The sequence below is a fragment of the Otolemur garnettii genome, unplaced genomic scaffold (assembly GCF_000181295.1).
Source record: "Otolemur garnettii isolate 467f Iridium unplaced genomic scaffold, OtoGar3 scaffold00055, whole genome shotgun sequence".
NCBI classification, from domain to species: Eukaryota; Metazoa; Chordata; class Mammalia; order Primates; family Galagidae; genus Otolemur; species Otolemur garnettii.
This window is the reverse complement of record NW_003852450.1, coordinates 2,887,611-2,905,974: the sequence shown is the minus strand read 5'-3', so window position 1 is coordinate 2,905,974 and position 18,364 is coordinate 2,887,611.

Below are 18,364 nucleotides of genomic sequence, written 5' to 3'. Positions count from 1 at the left end.
TTAGCAAATATGTATTATGCTCTTACCATGTGCCAGACACATTCCAGACAAGACAGATACCACCCCCTGTACTCCTAGAGCTTATACCATTCTAATCCTGGAAAAATCTACAGGAATTGCTGACCAATAGGATTCAGTTTTCTTTTTTCTTTTTTTTTTTATTAGATCATAATTGTGTACATTATTGCATGTATGAGGTACAATGTGCTGATTTTATATACAATTTGGAATGTTTACATCAGACTGGTTAACATTGTATTCACCTCATTTATTGGTTGTGTTTATACACTACCATTAATATATTTGGGCAGTGCCTGTGACTCAGTGGGTAGGGCGCTGGCCCCATATACTAAGGGTGGCAGGTTTGAACTCAGCCCCAGCCAAACTGCAACAACAACAAATAATAATAATATATTGGACATATACCCTTGTAATATGCACAATAGATGAGTTCCCACCAATTACCCTCCCTCCACCCGTCCACCCCCACCCCTTCTGAGAAGTTTCTTTTGGACTCAAGTGACTGGTACATTAATGATGCCTTTAAGAGAAATATAGAAGTTAGGAGAAGAAATCATTTCTGAAGTATTAGCATATGAGAAATTTGGTTTGGGGATGTTAAGCTTAAAATACTAGATGGATACTGAAGCTGAAATTTCAATACTCACCAGAAAATCAATGACTGTATTCAGGGCTAAAGAGAGGTCTTGGCTATTGGTAGAGATGTAGGCATGTTCATAGGGAGGTGATGGTTGAGGCTATGAAAATGTCTGTGATTTCCAGCAGTAAGTGTTTAGAAGGAGAAAAAGGGGAAAATTCTTTGTATTATCTGTGGTACTCAGATTACATGTACAAAGGGACAAAAGAGTTTTAAAAGATATATTTGTTTGTGTATCAATCAGTACACATTTTGGGGGCCTAATTATGTGCCAGGCAGTGAGCTAGGTACTGTGTTTAGAGAGGAACAAGGTGATATTCTAGTCTCACTAACATTAAACTAACAATATATCAAGGAGGTACATGTAGAAAGTAAATCCGCTGATTTGGTAGACATTCAACCTGCAATACTCCTTTCAGTGGGAGGTTAGATACACAATTAATTAAGGAGAAATTAGTGTAGAGTCTATGTTCTTGGCCTTAGGCCCAGTATTTGAATGTGTACTGTCTTTGAAGTTACATCATCTGCTACCAATGGATTTCTCTTCCCAAGTTAAGTTCAGAGTTGTCCATCAGTCTCACAGGATAGGATTGGGTTGAAAAGCGCAGAGTAAGTTGGCCATGGAGAATATTGTTTCCATGGTTGGAAATCAGCAAAGGGTAGGGTAGAGAATCAGAAAGTTTCTCTTTGAGTATGGGGTGACCCTAAAGAGGGAAGTAGAAGGAGACATCAAGTTGCCAGAAGGGAGAACCCCTGACTTCCTGGGACCAGTGCATCATTCATTCATTTTGGACATATTTAAGAGCTATTTTTCCCTTAGGAAAGATTTTGCCCAGATGTAGCATTTGGTGTTGAGCAAGGGTTGGCTTTTCTTCCCCATGGCACAAGCTGCCTTTTTAAAGAAATTAATGGAAAGTTCCTTGGTGTGTTTTTCATGGGCCCGGTCCATATAGAACGTCTGATGGTAGTTGGGTCCTTTCTGAAGGAAGAGTTGGGAGGACTTCTCACATGTGGATAAGGCAAGGTGGAACAGACACCAGAAGGTTGCTGGGGAATCAGTAAGATCAGGTGGCTGCCAGTCTTTAGAATGAGGAAGGGTTTAGTTGAAAGCTCATTGGGAAGCTCTGTGACTTAGCAGAAAAAGTTCAGAGCTTTGAGCCAGACAAATTTGAGTCTGAATCCTGGCTCTTCTAGTCATAGCTATGTCTCCTTGAACAAGTCACTTAATCCGTTAGCCTCAATTTTCTTATTAATGAAATGTGGAGAGTGATATTTTAAAGCAGTGGTTCTCAACCTTCCTAATGCTGTGACCCTTTAATACAGTTCCTCATGTTGTGGTGACCCCCAAATTATTTTCATTGCTACGAAAGGGTCGCACACGGCATTAGGAAGGTTGAGAACCACTGGTTTAAAGGCTTGTTCTAAGAATTATATATAATATATGTAAAGCACTAGGCTAGTGTCTATGACCTAGTAGACACTCAATAAATTGTAGATGATAGAATTAGCATCACCACAGGAGAAGTAAAACATGATAGTTAAGGTCACAGATTCTCAAACCAGATTTCCTAGGGCCACAATCCTGGATTTTCTCACTTACTAGCTGTGTGATTTTAGATGAAGATTCTTAATTGCCTCATTTTGTTTATTTGCAAAATGAGGATAATAATAATAATACCTATCTCATAGAATTGTTATCCTAGTTAAGTGAGTTAATATATGTGAATCTCTTATGACAATGCTTGGGCATATAGTAAATTTATTTTTTATTTTATTTTTTTTTAGAGATAGGGTCTTGTTCTGTTACCCAGGTCAGAGGACAGGAGCATAATCATAGTTCACTAAAGCCTTAACTGCTGGGCTCAAGAGATCCTCCTGTCTCCATCCCCTAAGTAGCTGGGACTATAGGCAGACGCATACCACCATGCCCAGCTACTTTTTAATTTTTCTTGGTACAGATGGTGTCTCACTATGTTCCAGGTTGGTTTTAAACTCCTGGACCTCAAATGATCCTCCCTTCTTGACCTCCCAAATTTCTGGGATTATAGGCATTGAGTTGCTACGTCCAGCCAGCACATAGTAAATTTAAAGAGTAGCTATCATTATTGTTGTCCTTGGTAGTTAGGACTTAGCACAAATATCTACTAAAACACCAGTAAATTTGATTCATTAGTTATTTCCTGTGCAGAGTTAAGTACTCCTAAGCCTGACTAGGTAATCTCATGTCAGTCTCCATTCTTGTTAGAGACTCCTGTGGGTCCTCATGAATGACAATTCATCCTTCTTTCTGGGTTTATGGTGTGTTTACATTGTGTAGGACCTAAGCAATACGTGACTCTGTATAAATTGTATGGTCACTCTTGTAAAAACTCACTAGTTGTGTTTTGTCTTATAAGATGTCATGTAGTTCAACTTTGGTGTGTTGGATCAAGACTCATAATCATCAAAAGGAGGAAATTGTCATGCAGCCACCCTCTGCTTTCCTTGTCCTCTTGGAGTCAGTAGTTAGCCCTGTTGTCCAATGGTTGACTTTCTAGAAAGATATATACAAGGGTGCCAAAAAAGTATGAATATTTTAAAAAAGGATTAAGATTAAAATTCTCGGGTAGCACCTACGGCTCAGTCGGTAGGGCGCTGGTCCCATATACTGAGGGTGGCAGGGTTCAAACCCAGCCCCGGCCAAACTGCAACCAAAAAAAAAAAAGTTTATAATTCTCAAGTCATGTATGATTTCTGCATTTATAAGCAGCAGTCGCCATGACTTATATTCATCTTTTGTTATTGGTATATATTGAGCATTATAATTTTAATACAGTTTTTTCTTTTCTTAAAATATGTATGTATATATGTGTATATATATATTTTTGGCATCCTCTATCGTGTCCCAATTTTGACCTGTATGAATAGAAAAAGGCCAGTCTTGGTAAGCCTCCTGGAGTATCTACCATCGAGAGCAGCAGGTCAGTGCAGTACAAATCTCAGTCATGAACAGAGCAGAATGTGGTTTACTAGGTTGTTTGTCTCATGAGCTGAGCAGAAGCTCCCAAGTTTCTGCATGAATGTCTTTATATCATCCTTTTAGGGTAGGGAATAGTAAGAGGGTAGGTCAGAAGCAAAACAGGCTTTTATGAGCAACTGGGAGGATGTTGGAGACTCCAGAGAGTTTCCTGTGTCTCCTAGGATCTCCTCTGGAATGTCAGCAGGCTGTACCTCAGGCTTTTGGCGCCATGGAGCAAAGACAGTGGTGATCATATCCCTTGACAACAGTGCTGAGGCATGGGGAGCTTTTAGTATTCATTTTCTCTGCTCCTGTAAGCCCCATAATCATTTCATAGTAGACACAGGAAGCAATGTGCTTCCTGCTTCTACCAGGCAACATGTTCTTGGGATCTTTAATTCTCAGGAATTTGCAGCCAATTAAATGAATTTACTTTGAGCCAATTCCCTTTTCAAGGCAAAAGCCATGTCTCTTATTGGAAGCTGAGTGTGTCAAGTGGGAGGGTTTACAAGATAAGAAGAAAAGACAGGCTTTACCATACAAAATTGTAACTTTCATAATTCAGGGGAAAATCAGATAGGCTGAGAGAGAATAATAATAACACATGTGCGCAGGAATTTAAAAAGAGGATGCCATTTAACGTAGGTTCTAGTAGTCACTGGGAAGAGAAGGACCGTAGTGTACTCAGGAGAGACTTGCGCTTGGTTTAGTTAGGGAAAGGCCTAAGATAGCAGTTATGATCTCAATTAGATTTGGTCCCAAGTTAATTGAAGACTTTAGTATCTAATTCCTGCATTGCACTGAAGTATCACATTGTGAAGAGAAACAGTCATGCGGGAGGGACTCAGTGTTAGTGAAGGATTTAGGTAGGAGAAAAAAGCAGAGTTTGGGTTTTTCAAAGTTGAAACAGGACCATCTTTGCTGCTGGCTCCTGCTTCACATCCCCACTATCATTGCCCCTGGCTTTTAGGGAGGATCAATGCGCACTCTCTGCTTCTTAACATATTTTGGGTACAGCTGGTTAAAGAACCAGGATTACAAAATGAATTGAACAAACTAGGATTATCTTCAACGGTAGGATGCTGAGCTGTGTTTGCCAATTCCTGTTTAAGCAGTCGGGACAGGGCATTCTTGCATGAAATTCAGACACCCCTCCCTGGCAGCCTCTGTGTTAAAGTAGAGGTTGCAGAACAAGTCTGGCAGCTCTCAGCCTGAACCCTTGTAAACAACAGATGTTCATAACTAAATTCTAGGGTGGGGGTAGGGGTTACTGTTGATGCTTGAAATTCTTTGAATTTATAGGCAGCATCTCAGGGATTTAGCAAAAAGAGGATGTTGTACAGAATTGATTGTGCAGTGTACAGGTGGAAATGATGCCTCAGATGAATTCCTAGGAAGACAAGGCACAGGCTGTTGAGCGGACTCTGATCTGAAAGTGACGAAGGCAGGCACAGTGAAGAAAGGCTTAGTTTCCTAGGTGTATTGACTTCCTGCCCTCTTCCCCCTCCCGTGCCCCGTTTTATACCTGGGCTGGCTTTGTCAGCCTCCTCCTTACTTCTCTTTTCTCTGGTAATGGGTGGAAATGTGTGTTTTTCATGCTGCAGAGTCCTGTATACACGTGCGTGCAGACACATGGGCAGGTGCACAGCACAGGCCCTTCTATTAACACCTCCTGAAGGAAGTAATTAAGCTTTTGTGGTATACTAATTAATGAGCTATAATGGCTTTGTCATGGATTCTAACCTTATTTTTGTACCTTCTCTGTTGATTTTGCCAAATCTCCATTACATCATTCAATGGAGATGGGTGAAGGTGATATGGCTTGTACCTGAGTGCTGCCTCTTCTTTTTTTATTTTATTTTATTTTATTTTTTTTATTGAATGGTAACTATGTACATTAATGCACTTCTGGGGTACAGTGTGGGGTTTTCACACACAATCCGAAACATTTCCATCAAACTGGTTAACATAGCCTTTGTGTCATTGCTCTTCTTTATCTCCTAGTCCCCAAGCACACATACTGAGTTTCTGGCCAGGTGATGAGTGCTTAGGAAACCTTCTACCTTACAACATAGTTCAGGGAAGCCACAAGGAAAAGAAAGCAAAACATCTTTAGTAGACTTCCTTGGCACCAAAATAATGAAGACTTTATTAAGGTTTTCACCTTTAATCAAATGAGAAAAGCAGTTTTTCGGGCCAGGGCATGTTTTTGAGCCACTCTAATCAGCCAGCAACAAGTGACTTGAAAATCTTATCACATTATTTTGGGAGCTAAGAACATCTTTGTATTATTATTATTTCCCTGGAAAACAAGTCCACTACTGGCCATTTTGTCCATTAGTACAGAAAGTTTTGGAGAACACTAATCCTGGTATGAGGTTCACTTATTCTATCAGCAAACATTTACTGAACTTTTATTCTATGTCAAGGAAGAATAAGCTACCATTTTAGTTCATGGAAGTTATCATTTAATTAAAATATTTTAAGTTAGTTTATGTATGCGTGTGTGTGTGTGTGTGTGTGTGCATATGTTACTTTTAATAAGGCATAGGGTTCGAGGTCAAGGAACCAGAATTATTGAGTGACAAGTGACCTTTTTAGTCATCTTTTTTACATGTGATTCAGTAATAAACACTTAGCTACATCCTCATTATCAACAATGACCAGCAGATTCTGTGGCAGGCTTGGGTGTCACAGAGAGGCATAGGACTCAGCTCCTACCCTTAAGAAGCTTATGGTGTTGTGTGAAAAACAGAAGGTTTATACATACTGGCATATACTCACTGCCAAAGGAGAGATGGGAGAAATGATTTCATTCTTCTCCAGAATGGAATTTTTAAATGTTTAAAGAAAAGGCCAAGTGCAGTGGCTTACGCCTGTAATCTTAACACTTTGGGAGGCTAAGGTGGGTGGATTGCTTGAGCTCAGGAGTTTGAGACCAGCCTGAGCGAGAGTGAGACCCTCCCCCCCATCTCTACTAAAAATAGAAAAATTAGCTGGGCATTGTGGCACATTCCTATAGCCCAAGCAAATTGGGAGTCTGAGGCAAGAAGATCGTTTGAGCCCAAGAGTTTGAGGTTGCTGTGAGCTATGAGACCATGGCATTCAACCCCAGGGCAACTGAGTGAGAAACTGTCTCCAGAAAAAAAAGAAAAAAAATGTTTAAAGAACAAGTTGCAGGAATAGTACAAAGAATATCTGTATATTACCATTTTATCCAGATTATTCTAAAATGTCAACGTTAATACATTTGATTTATACTTCTTTCTCTTTCCATACACAAATCCATGCACATACACCTTTTTCCTGAATATACTTGAGAGTAAGTTGCAGAGATGATGCCCTTTTATCCATGCATTCTTTTTTTTTTTTTTTTTTTTTTTGTAGAGACAGAGTCTCACTTTTTCGCCCTCGGTAGAGTGCAGTGGAGTCACAGCTCACAGCAACCTCCAACTCCTGGGCTTAGGCGATTCTTCTGCCTCAGCCTCCCAAGTAGCTGGGACTACAGGTGCCTGCCACAACACTCGGCTATTTTTTGTTGCAGTTTAGCCGGGGCTGGGTTTGAACCCGCCACCCTCGGCATATGGGGCCGGCGCCCTACTCATTGAGCCACAGGCACCTCCCTTATCCATGCATTCTTTACGGTGTATTTTCTTAAAAATCAGGACAAAAAAATTGATATAATAATACATGTATAATCTAATCCATAGACATTAAAATTTTTTCCAAAAATGTTCTTTTTAGCAAAAGAAAGTCTAAGATTATGCGTCTCATTTAGATGTGTCATCTCTTTAGTTTCCTTTAATGTGGAATGATTTCAAAGTCTTTCTTTGTATTTCATGACATTGACAATTTTTTGGACCTTTCAGTAGAATGTAGAATGTCTCTTAAGTTGATGTTTCTAGAAGATAGTTTCTACTATTTCCTTATGATTACATTCAAGTTATGCCCTTTAGGCAGTAATACCATAAAAGTAATGGGCTCAAGCAATCATTTTGCCTCAGCCCCCTGAGTAGCTGGGACTACTGGCCCATGCCTGGCTAATTTTTTTTTTTTTTTAAGAGATAGAATCTCATTATATTCTTTTCTCCATCACATCAGGAGGCACTTGCTGATGCTGTTCCATTGCTAGTGATGATCATTTGGTTAAAGAGGTGTCTGTCAGATTTCTCCACTGCAAAGCTATTTTAGTCTATGCTTTGTAATTAATTAATATACTATGGATAGATACTTAGAGATCATGCAAATATTGAGTTACTCTTCAGCCCTTATACTTTAATGAATTTTAGCATTCATTAACAATTCTTGGTTGAATCAATTGTTACTATCATGATTACCAAATAATCATCTTTCTAGTTTCCATCATTTCTTCTACATTTATCAGTTGGAATTCTATTATAAAAGGAAGAGCTTTTCCATTTCCCCCAGTTTTTTGGGCTAATTTTTTATTTACATTTATGTGGATTTTTTATTCAATAGTTATAATCCTTTGCAATCTTTATTTTAATGTTTACATTGTCCCCGATTTGGTCAATAGAGTTCCTTCTAGATGGCTTCTGTATCTTGTTTTTTTTTTTTTCTTTTTTCTTTTTTAAGAGATGAGATTTCACTCTGTTGCCTAGGGTAGAGTGCAATGGCATGATTGTCGCTTATGGCAGCCTCTAATTCCTGGGGTCAAGTAATCCTCTTATATCAGCCTCCTGAGTTGTTGGGACTATAGGCCCATGCCTGGATTTTTTTTAACAGGATTTCACCATGTTGCCTTGACTGGTCTCAAATTCCTGGCCTCAAAGTGATCCTCCCACCTTGGCCTCCCAGAGTGCTGGAATTACAGGCATGAGGCCCAACCTCCTGTGTCTTTTTGATATGTCCCCATCATTCTTTGGGTACTTCCTTTCTTTTTGGCACAATAAGATGGTCCAAGCTTATTTGCTTTAGCTCGTAAGTTGGCCATTTCTTCAGAGTGCCATAGTTGCTTTTAGTGGGGAATGGTATTTAAAAACCGTGAGAACAAAGTATATTCTTTGTTATTGGAGTGCCATTATTTATAGTCCTTCTTCACAGATAGAGATAGTAGATAGACGTATGGACACGCAGACACAGATGGACACAGACACATGTACTTCCCCCATGTACTTCCATAACTATTTTTCTATCTATATGTTTACCTACATTAAAACTTAAGAGTTCATATCAGTGTCTTAAATTCTAATCCAACACCATATGTTTTCTTCATTTTTTCCCTTTTCTACTGCTCTCTGAGTGGAAAAGGGAGAAATTTGAGTGTACAGAAAGTAGTTTCAGAATCACTAACTTATACCTCTAAAAAAGAAGGCTACTAAGTTTTAATGTGGGTTTAGAATTCCTTTTGTTGTCAGTCTTGAGGGGCAAAACATTAAAGTTAGTGGGTTAGTGGGTGGCACCTGTGGCTCAGTGGGTAGGGTGCCGGCCCCATATACCTAGGGGTGGTGGGTTCAAACCCAGCCCCAGCCAAACTGCAAAAAATAGCCAGGCGTTGTGGTGGGCGCCTGTAGTCCCAGCTACTCAGGAGGCTGAGGGAAGAGAATCACCCAAGCCCAAGAGCTAGAGGTTGCTGTGAGCTGTGATGCCATAGCACCTACTGAGGGCAACAAAGTGAGACTCTGTCGCTTTAAAAAAAAAAAAAATTAGTGGATTAGTTCTGCCTCCCGCCCCCCACTCCTCACCCCCAGTCCTAATTCATTTTGTGTTGCTCTAATAGCGTACTTGAGGCTGGGTAACTTATAAAGAAAAGAGGTTTATTTGGCTTATGGTCGTGGGAGCTAGAAAGTGTAAGAACATGGCTAGCATCTGCTCAGTTTCTGCTGAGGGCATGTGGCAGAGAAGCAGGAAGGGTAGTGGGTGAGTGCAAAGAAAGCAAACACAGGAGGAAACTTACTTTATAACAACCTTCTCTCTTAGGAACTAATCCAGTTCCGAGAGTGAGAGCTGACTCCCAAGAGAGCAGTAATTTATTCATGAAGGATCCTCCCCCATGACCCAAACATATCTTTACACCACACCATGGCAATCTAATTTCAACAAGAGTTTTGGAGGGGACAAACCATATTCAAACTACCTCATTCCCCAGCCCCCAGACTTTCAGTTTGAAATATAATTTGGTTTATTTGTTTCTATTTGTATTTAATTTTTTCCTCTCCAGAATGAGGTCTTGATTGACATATTCACTGCCAAACCTTTTCAGTTGAATAGAGATTGAACAGTCTCAGTAGAAATGAGAGATCTGCTTATCAATAGCTTAAGTCAAGGTTTTAGCAGAAGTTAGTGCGGGGGCTATAAGCCAGAGAAAGAGTGTATACCAAGGACTATTCTGTGGACATTTTCGCCTACTCCGGGGCCTGCCCTGTCTCTGAGCCAGTCGTCTTATGGTTTGGGATCTATGCCAAGTTCTCCTATGACTATGTCTCTTAGGTTCCCCTTGCTATTCTCTCTGATCATCTCTTTTGCATTTCGGGAACCAAAAATCCATCTTTTTTCTCGGCTCCAGACTATGATTGTGCAGACTGTCTGAACCAGCAGCTCTGGTGGGACGCTTGATGTAGGACCTTTGGGTGATCTTGATCTGATTTTTCAGAGAGGAAGCCCCAGGGTACTCTCATTGACACCCAAACTTGCAGAACTTTAAGTCTAGCTCCTGGACTGTTTGCTGGCTCCGTTTGTCACCCCTAGAATTTCTACTCCTTGGCTTTTGGCCTCTCTAACAGTTCTTTTGCATCAATTCTGACCTGGCCATTTCTTCTGTCTGTCTTACAATGGCTTCCAGATTTCCTTTCCTCTGCCCCATTTAACCTTCTTCCTGCGTCCCCCACACTCTGATATTATTTCTCTTTCCTCCAGACACATATAAGCTGGTTGAGTATCACTGATTCCAGCTGTTCTGAATCTTGCCTACAGTTTAACTTAAAAAACAGATGGACCAAAGCGTCCTAGATGTTGTGCCAATTTCCACTGCATGAAAACAAATTACTGAAAAGCATCAGGAAATGTTGGAGTAGTTTTGGGGTTTCGTTCTGTCTTCTCAGTGGTCCTTCCTCCCCTGTTCTCCCCTCTCCAACCTCATTGTACCTTGTCACTTTCCATCACCTCTTATAGGCCTCACTTAACAAAGGCTGGTTCTGAAAGCCTTTCCCCTCATTTTTACTGTTTCTATGTACTAATAGGGTTTAACCATTGGGATAGGACTGTGTTGATAATCAAGTTGGGGATGTTTGTTGTTTTTCTAATTGTCTATGACCCTTTAAAATCCTCCACCTAAGACTAAGAAATGTGTGTCCTTTGGATCATAGAGAGAAGGCTGGGTAGGTCAAAAAATTTACCAACCTGGGAATAAGGTAGATATTCCTCTATTGACTTTATCAATGAGGCTGTAAAAAAGTGCCAGTGCCACTTCCAGCCCTTGCAGGAAGCCTGTAGACACTTCCATGCTTCCAGGGAGCATGTTCCTTGGGAAGCAGTGACATTATATCTACATCTTTGCTTTCAGAATCCTTATTCTTGGAATTTTCCAGCTCCATTTTTTTTTTGTAGAGATAGAGTCTCATTTCATCGAGGGCTATGGCATCACACAGCTCATAGCAACCTCCAACTCCTGGTCTTAGGGCAATTCTCTTGCCTCAGCCTCCCAAGTAGCTGGGACTACAAGCCCCCACCACAATGCCCAGCTATTTTTTTGGTTGCAATTTGGCAGGGGCCGGGTTTGAACCTGCCACCCTCAGTATATGGGGCCGGCGCCTTACTCACTGAGCCACAAGCGCCGCCCTCCAGCTCCTTTTTCCCAGTGTTCTATAGAACACTGTTTAGCTTCAGCGTTTCTAGTTACCTTGAAAATAAGAGAAAAAGAATCAATATAGTGGGGACATTTTTTATGTTACATGTATGTAAGGAAGACACTGGCCATCATTTACAGAATATCTGGAGAAAACTTTTTGCATGGTCTGGTAATTAGTGAGTGCCCACTGTAACCAGAGTACTAGACACTATAGTAACTGTCCTCAAAAGAAGTCCTTAGGGAATAGGCTTCCTGAAATTAAAGGACTCCTAGATTTATATATAAATTATCTCCCTCCCTCCCTCCCTCCTTCTCTCCATTCCTCTCCCCCCGCCCCACCTTACTCTCAGATTCTCTAAAGGACCTGGGGTATATAATCATCTCCCAAAATTTCAGACCATTGCTCTAGAGCAGTGCTTTTTAAACTTGATGATCATGAATCATTATATTTTATACTCCAAGCTGGAATACACACACACACACACATACACACACACACACACACAGAGCTCTTTATTAAATAAATAGCTGAGAACAACAATTTCACAAAACAATACTTAAATGTTGCTCTACGTGGTGTACTCTGATATTTTCCTACTTTGTTCTGTTATTCTGTTCTACTCTTTTCTATTTCATATTTTGAGAAATGCTAGGTGGTAACATGTCAATTTATCTTTTTTTAAATCCCACTAATGGGTCATATCTCACTGTTTGTAAAACATTGGTTTTCAAATTATTGGTGTGTTTAAAATTGCCTCAGATGCTTTTCTAAAATATCACTCCACCCCTAAGTAAATTGTCATCTCTGGCAGAGGGGCATAAGAGTCCACATTTAAACAAGCTCTCCAGATGATTCTGATGCATGGTGAATTGGGGTCTTGAAGCCTCACATTTAGAAAAACTGCTCTCCTCTAGATTTATGAGCCTGCCTGTTTAGGGCTTCAGATCACACACTTGCTTGAATACTTGGTAGATCAGCTGAATCCAGATTGAGGCTCTTCTCCTGACGGAATGACCCCAATTACTTTATACTCACTCTTGGACTTGCTATCCTTGATAGTCCCTGTTTTCTAATGTTTGGTATATCCCTGATGAAGGCAGAAAAGGGGTTAACTGAGGCCACAGAATAGAGAAGGAAGAAACTGAAGGGTCATTTTACAGAGTGGCTGGGGTGTGGCCCAGCTCTCTAGTAGGTGCCCAGAGCCAGTCCCAAATTAGAATGGGGTGGGATTCAAAACTGCTTTTCCTATTCACTTGCCTTTCATGTGGAACCACATGCAGTGTGTCAACATGCTTTCCGGCGCCGTTAGGCACCAGCAGTTTTGCTCCCTCTGGGTTCATGGACCCTTGGCATTCCTGTTATGTGTCATCTTAGAATAGCTCTGCACTCTGGGCCTCTGAGCATTGTCCGTTAACTCTTTTAGCACCAGGCTTTTGAGATGTAAGGGCTTTTTGGTTGAAATATAGCAGCCACCGTAATGAATTAAGAAAATGGTTACTTGTCAGGAGACCTGAGTTCTTGCCTTGCTCCACCAGCTATCTGTGGGACCTCAGGCTCCTCAAGCCTCAGCTTCCTCACTTAGAAAAGGAGAGGTTTGGTCTAGATTCTAGATCATCTTGAAAGTCCCTTCCAGCTCTGAAATTCCATGATTCTATTTTTTGTAGGCTCTGGCTTTTTCTCTTTGCACTTTAAAAGTCTTCCCTTTAGGGTGGCGCCTGTAGCTCAAGCTGCTAAGGCACCAGCCACATACACCAGAGCTGGCGGGTTCGAATCTGGCCCGGGCCTGCCAAACAATGACAACTACAACCAAAAAATAGCCGGGCCTTGTGGCAGGTGCCTGTTGTCCCAGCTACTGGGAAGGCTGAGGCAAGAGAATCACTCAAACCTAAGAACTGAAGGTTGCTGTGAGCTGTGACAGCAAAGCACTCTACCCAGGGCAGTAGCTTGAGGCTCCGTCTCAAAAAGAAAAAAACGAAAGTCTTCCCTTTAAACCCTCTGCTAGGTTGGGCACAGAAGATTTGCTGAGTTTGGGAATTTCCAGAGAACCAGATGATAAGTTAATAACAAAATGTCTTCCTACACTAAATGTGTACTTATGAAGTAGGAAATTTATAAAATAAGTTTACTGTAAAAATGGGCAATAAGGCCTAGAAATGTTGAGATGTGTTCATCACTTCAGACATGGTTCTAGCCATTTTGTTTTTGTGGATGTGAATTAATTGTGTGCACTGTTGAGTAGGAATAATTAATTGTTACAATAATAAAAATTATGATGATTTATCATTATCATTAAAACACTTTCATATTTATAGGGGTTTTTTTGTTTGTTTATTTTTGTAGTTTTTGGCCAGGGCTGGGTTTGAACCCGCCACCTCCATTATATGGGACCAGCACCCTACTCCTTGAATCACAGTGCCACCCATTTATAGTTTTGTGTAGACATCACCTTGTTTGGCTTGATCTTCACAAAAGACATGTGAGTGGGGCAGGGCAGGTCTACTGTCCCCATTCTTTCTCTAAGAGTCGGGGTGTCTATGTCGCTGAAGTGCAGTGGCTGTTCACAAATGTGATCCTTGTACACTACAACCTCAAACTCCCAAGCTCAAGAGGTTATCCATCCTCACCTCCTGAGTAGCTGGGATGACAAGTGTGAGCTGCCAGGCCCGGGCCTGTTTATTTTTTTAAACAGATGAAGAAATTTTGAGATTCATAGTGTATTTGTGACTTATCCAGATTTACCTGGCTAGTAAGTGGCAGAGTTGAGACTAGACTCTGGGTCTTAGTTCTGGATATTTTCCACAGAGTATGGATGGAGTTTCCTTGTTTATCCAGATTCCCTAAGGACTCAAACTCAATAATTTGACCTACTAACCTGGAAATTGACTAGGGCATCTCTTACACCACACATCCCTTTAAAGTTTTGCCAGTAAAATATCAGCATGGTTAATAATATGGTGTAATTTAGAGCACACAAGCCAATGGATGCACAAATTCATTACTTAATAGCCACCCAGAGAATAAGCACAAGACACATGCTAGAGCAGTTCATTAGGCAAGATTGGCAGAGGCTGAAGAAATTAACTATTCATTAAATGAATCATATGTAGTCTTTATGTGCTTAGCACTTGCAGGTTTTCTTTGGCTGTGGCATCTGTTATTAGTCAATACTAAGTACCTACCCATTCTTGATGATAGGTATTCATTGAAATTCCAAAATATACCCTGTCCTCAGGAGACTTTCTTCCAATAAACATCAAAATAACACATAAACTAATAATGCTGTATGCACCAATCAGATGACGATGTAGGCTTTATTTGGTTTAGGCCCGAGGTTTCACAGAATCAAGTTTTAATACTTTTCTTCTCCTTTTCATTGTTGTCATCAGCCAGGGAAGGGGACACATTGTCCCAGGAACAGTATTCAGGAGGGGAAGACACCCTTATGGATACCCTTTCTTCTCACTGGCTTGCTGATGGCTGGCATATTTAAGTACTGTTTGCCAGCCAGGGGGAGTTACTGGCTGTAGATCAAGCTTCTACACTCATGCCTGGTGCCAGGGAGATGCCTGCTCCTAAGGGAGTGGTTATTGCTTTGAAAATAAGCGTGTAGATTTCTGAGTGACGTCATTCCACTTTGGCACAGACAGGTATTTATTTCTCTAGAATGAACGACCAGGGGTGAGCCAGACTGTCTGCCTCAGTCATCTCCCAAGGTTTCATTTATTTTAAAAATCTGTTAACACATCTGCGTGTAGTTTTTTTTCCCCTCTGTATGTTTGTCATGTGCTATAATTACTTATGGGGTTTCTGGTGACATCTTAATTAACTAGAGAAGTAAAAACTGAAGATATAATTGTAGAGTTGTTCACAGATTTTTCTATGGAATATGTGGATCCAACTGTCACCATAACGTAGATGGTTACAGATGCTTTTAAAACTGAGAAACATGTATAAATTTTGTGTTTCCTTGGTCATTGATCACACCTTCGTGTCATTTGTTCTTGCTGTGGTGTTTTAGTTTAATTGAATGAATTAGTCAGCTCCGGCCTTCTGATGTGATCACGGCCTATTTGGGGGGGACTTTAAGGGAGCATGTTTAACACCTAAGTGAATTTCTAGGCCTCGTTCTGTGGATCCTATTGCATAGTTCTTGTTCTCCAGCATTTAGATCATACTTAGAGGACACAGTAGGGTTTAATAGCTTCTTTGTGTATTCCTCTTTATAGTTCTGGGAATCCTATTGCCAAGACGTGGGATATAAATCTAGGGGAGATCTTAGGTCTGCAGAAGCCATGGAGAGGGTTGGTGGGCAGGCAGGCCAAGTCAAGGTTTCACAATGGTTCATCCAAACCTGTGTATATTTAAACAGCAAGGCCAGGATAAGATGTGGGTTGCAGCTGATGGACAGTCTGCTATAGAGCAGTAAAGCTATGTCTTGGATTCAGGAAGTCTGTAAACATGGAATAGGTAGGTCAAAAATAAGAATGTTGATCCTTTTATCCTAGTGCACAGAACAGTGTCTGGCTTATAGTAGGTGCTCAGTTAATCTTTGTTGTATGAACAGATGAAATAAAAGATCAGGAACTCAGAGAAGGAGCCTGGACAATAAGATGTCAGAAGTCTAGGCAAGAGTTCTGGATGGTAGAAACTCAAATCTTGGGTAGACCATCATGTTTGGTCTCATGGGGTCCAAGGAGCTGTTAAACAATGTGAAGAACCTCCAGCTGTCTCTGGTCTGCTGTGAACACAGTGCCATGGGGGTGGTTGAAGGGAAGGCAAAATTTCTCACTTGACATAAACTGATAAAGAAATTTCTACTTAGTGTCTTCCATGGTTTCTATTTGTGTGCCATTCCTAGGTCTCTGACCTTACAGAAGAACCTTGGTCCTATTATCATTCAGAAAATCTTTATTAAGCACTTAATGGATGTCAGACACAGTGCTAGTCCAGTTCTCTACTTCAAAGCAGATTCCTAAATTCCGGGTTCTTGGGCATGCCATTCTTCCAAGGGTGTGGCTGGGCGCAATGGATCTAATTCAAAGCCACAAGAATCCTATTTCCATATAGCTCTTTCCCCAAACCTGATTATAGGGGACAATTTAGACTATTTTGAGTAAGGTGGGTACACCACTGCTTGAATCCTTTCTAATCATCTGTCTAGGCTACTGAAGACTATTTGTGGTACTAACTTGTCCCTGAAAATTTGAAAGCTCATTTCTCCATACATAGAATACATTATTTTTGCCTTTGGCAGTTTTCTTTCTGTCTCTGAACTCTCCTGCTCTGATCTCATTGCTGGCAAAGCTGAAGCCAGAGCTGTGTAAACCAGAGACGTGTGCCCGCCCACCTGTCTTTGAAAGGTACCTCCAGGCTGCCACTGTACTACTGGGTCACACCATTACAGGCAGAGTCTTTCAAGTCAGTTCCCACATTGGTGATTGTTCCCCCCTCCTTCTTTTAACACCTTCCCCAGAAAATCCAATCCATCCTCTGGCTTATCTGGGTCAGCAAGGGTCTGATTTTATGCATGGTACTGTCAGACCATAAATCCGGTTCAGCTTTGCCTCTCTATCCAGCCTGCTGCTTCTGACAGCATCAGCAAAATGCATAATAGAGAAAATAAGCCAGAAAGGCTAATAACACTCATCTGAATAAAATAATCTCTTTGGCTGCCCCAATTCATTTCATTTTAATCAAGGTGCCAGGAGGGAATTTAGGTTGAAAATTCAGCCTCCTCCTTGTCACTAGTTCCCTGTTCAACCATCACTAAACGATCCTTTTTATTATGCATGTACCTTTATTTATTTATTTTTTTATATCCTCATAGTTGGAAGCTCAGTAACACATACTGAATGATGTATTTAACTCATTTGGGGTTTTGTCTGTCATCACAGACATGTCTATTTTTAAAAGTGAGAAGTGATATTCTTTCTAGATGTGTTGATATTTGCCATCTCTCTATATAGACTGGCGGATCTGATAGGAATTCTAAGACGGGGGTGGGGGCTCAGTGAAGTTACTGAAGCATCCAGGATTCTGGCAATCTGGGTTCCTTTTGAATTCCTTCCTGTCAACCTCAGCAGATAGTTCCTAGTGTGAAGCACAGGACTGATCATTCTACTTCGTCCCTTAGGGAAAGGACAGAGGAAGATTAAATTCTGCTCTCCCGTTGGTATCTCCCTCACGTCTTCCCAGAGACTTACAGCTGCTTTGTTAATTGCCTGTTGCTGCTGTCTTATCCCAATCATTATTTTCTGAGGGCTGTGCATTTTCAGCAGGCTGCGATCTTGGCCCTGGCCCAGGGCCGGGTGAGGAGCATGTTGGAAATTGATGAAAGCTGAGTCTTAGTTTGTTTGGAAATAAAAGTAATAATATTTCCTCACATTTGTATAGTGCTTCGCTGCTGGCATAGTTCTTTTGCATCCATCATCTCATTTGATCCACATAACAGCCCTGAGAAGTGGGCAAGTCAGAGACTGTTGGCCCAAAAGGAAACACACCTGACTACAGGGGCAACCTCATGCCAAGCATTCCCTTCATCTGCAGAGCTGAGAACATAGCAGTTATTAATTAAATGGGACCTTAGGCCAGGAGAACTTCCGGTATTTTACAGCCATGCTTTGAAGATCTTTAGGGAGCAAGAGGTACACTGACGGGGCATGTGTCCATTCTGTAGATGAGACGATTGAAATGACACAGAGGCGATATGGACAAAAGGATGTATAACGTAGAGGCCAAGTCACTTTATGGACTTGGCTCTTTACCCTAGATGTTTTAGAGAAATCCCTCTGAGCCTTTGTTACTAAGTGTTTTGGACAGCCATAATTAGTCTAAGTTGAGGGAGAAAACCTGGGCTGATGCCTTCGAAGCTAACGATTCAGCTGTGCAGATTTATCTCTT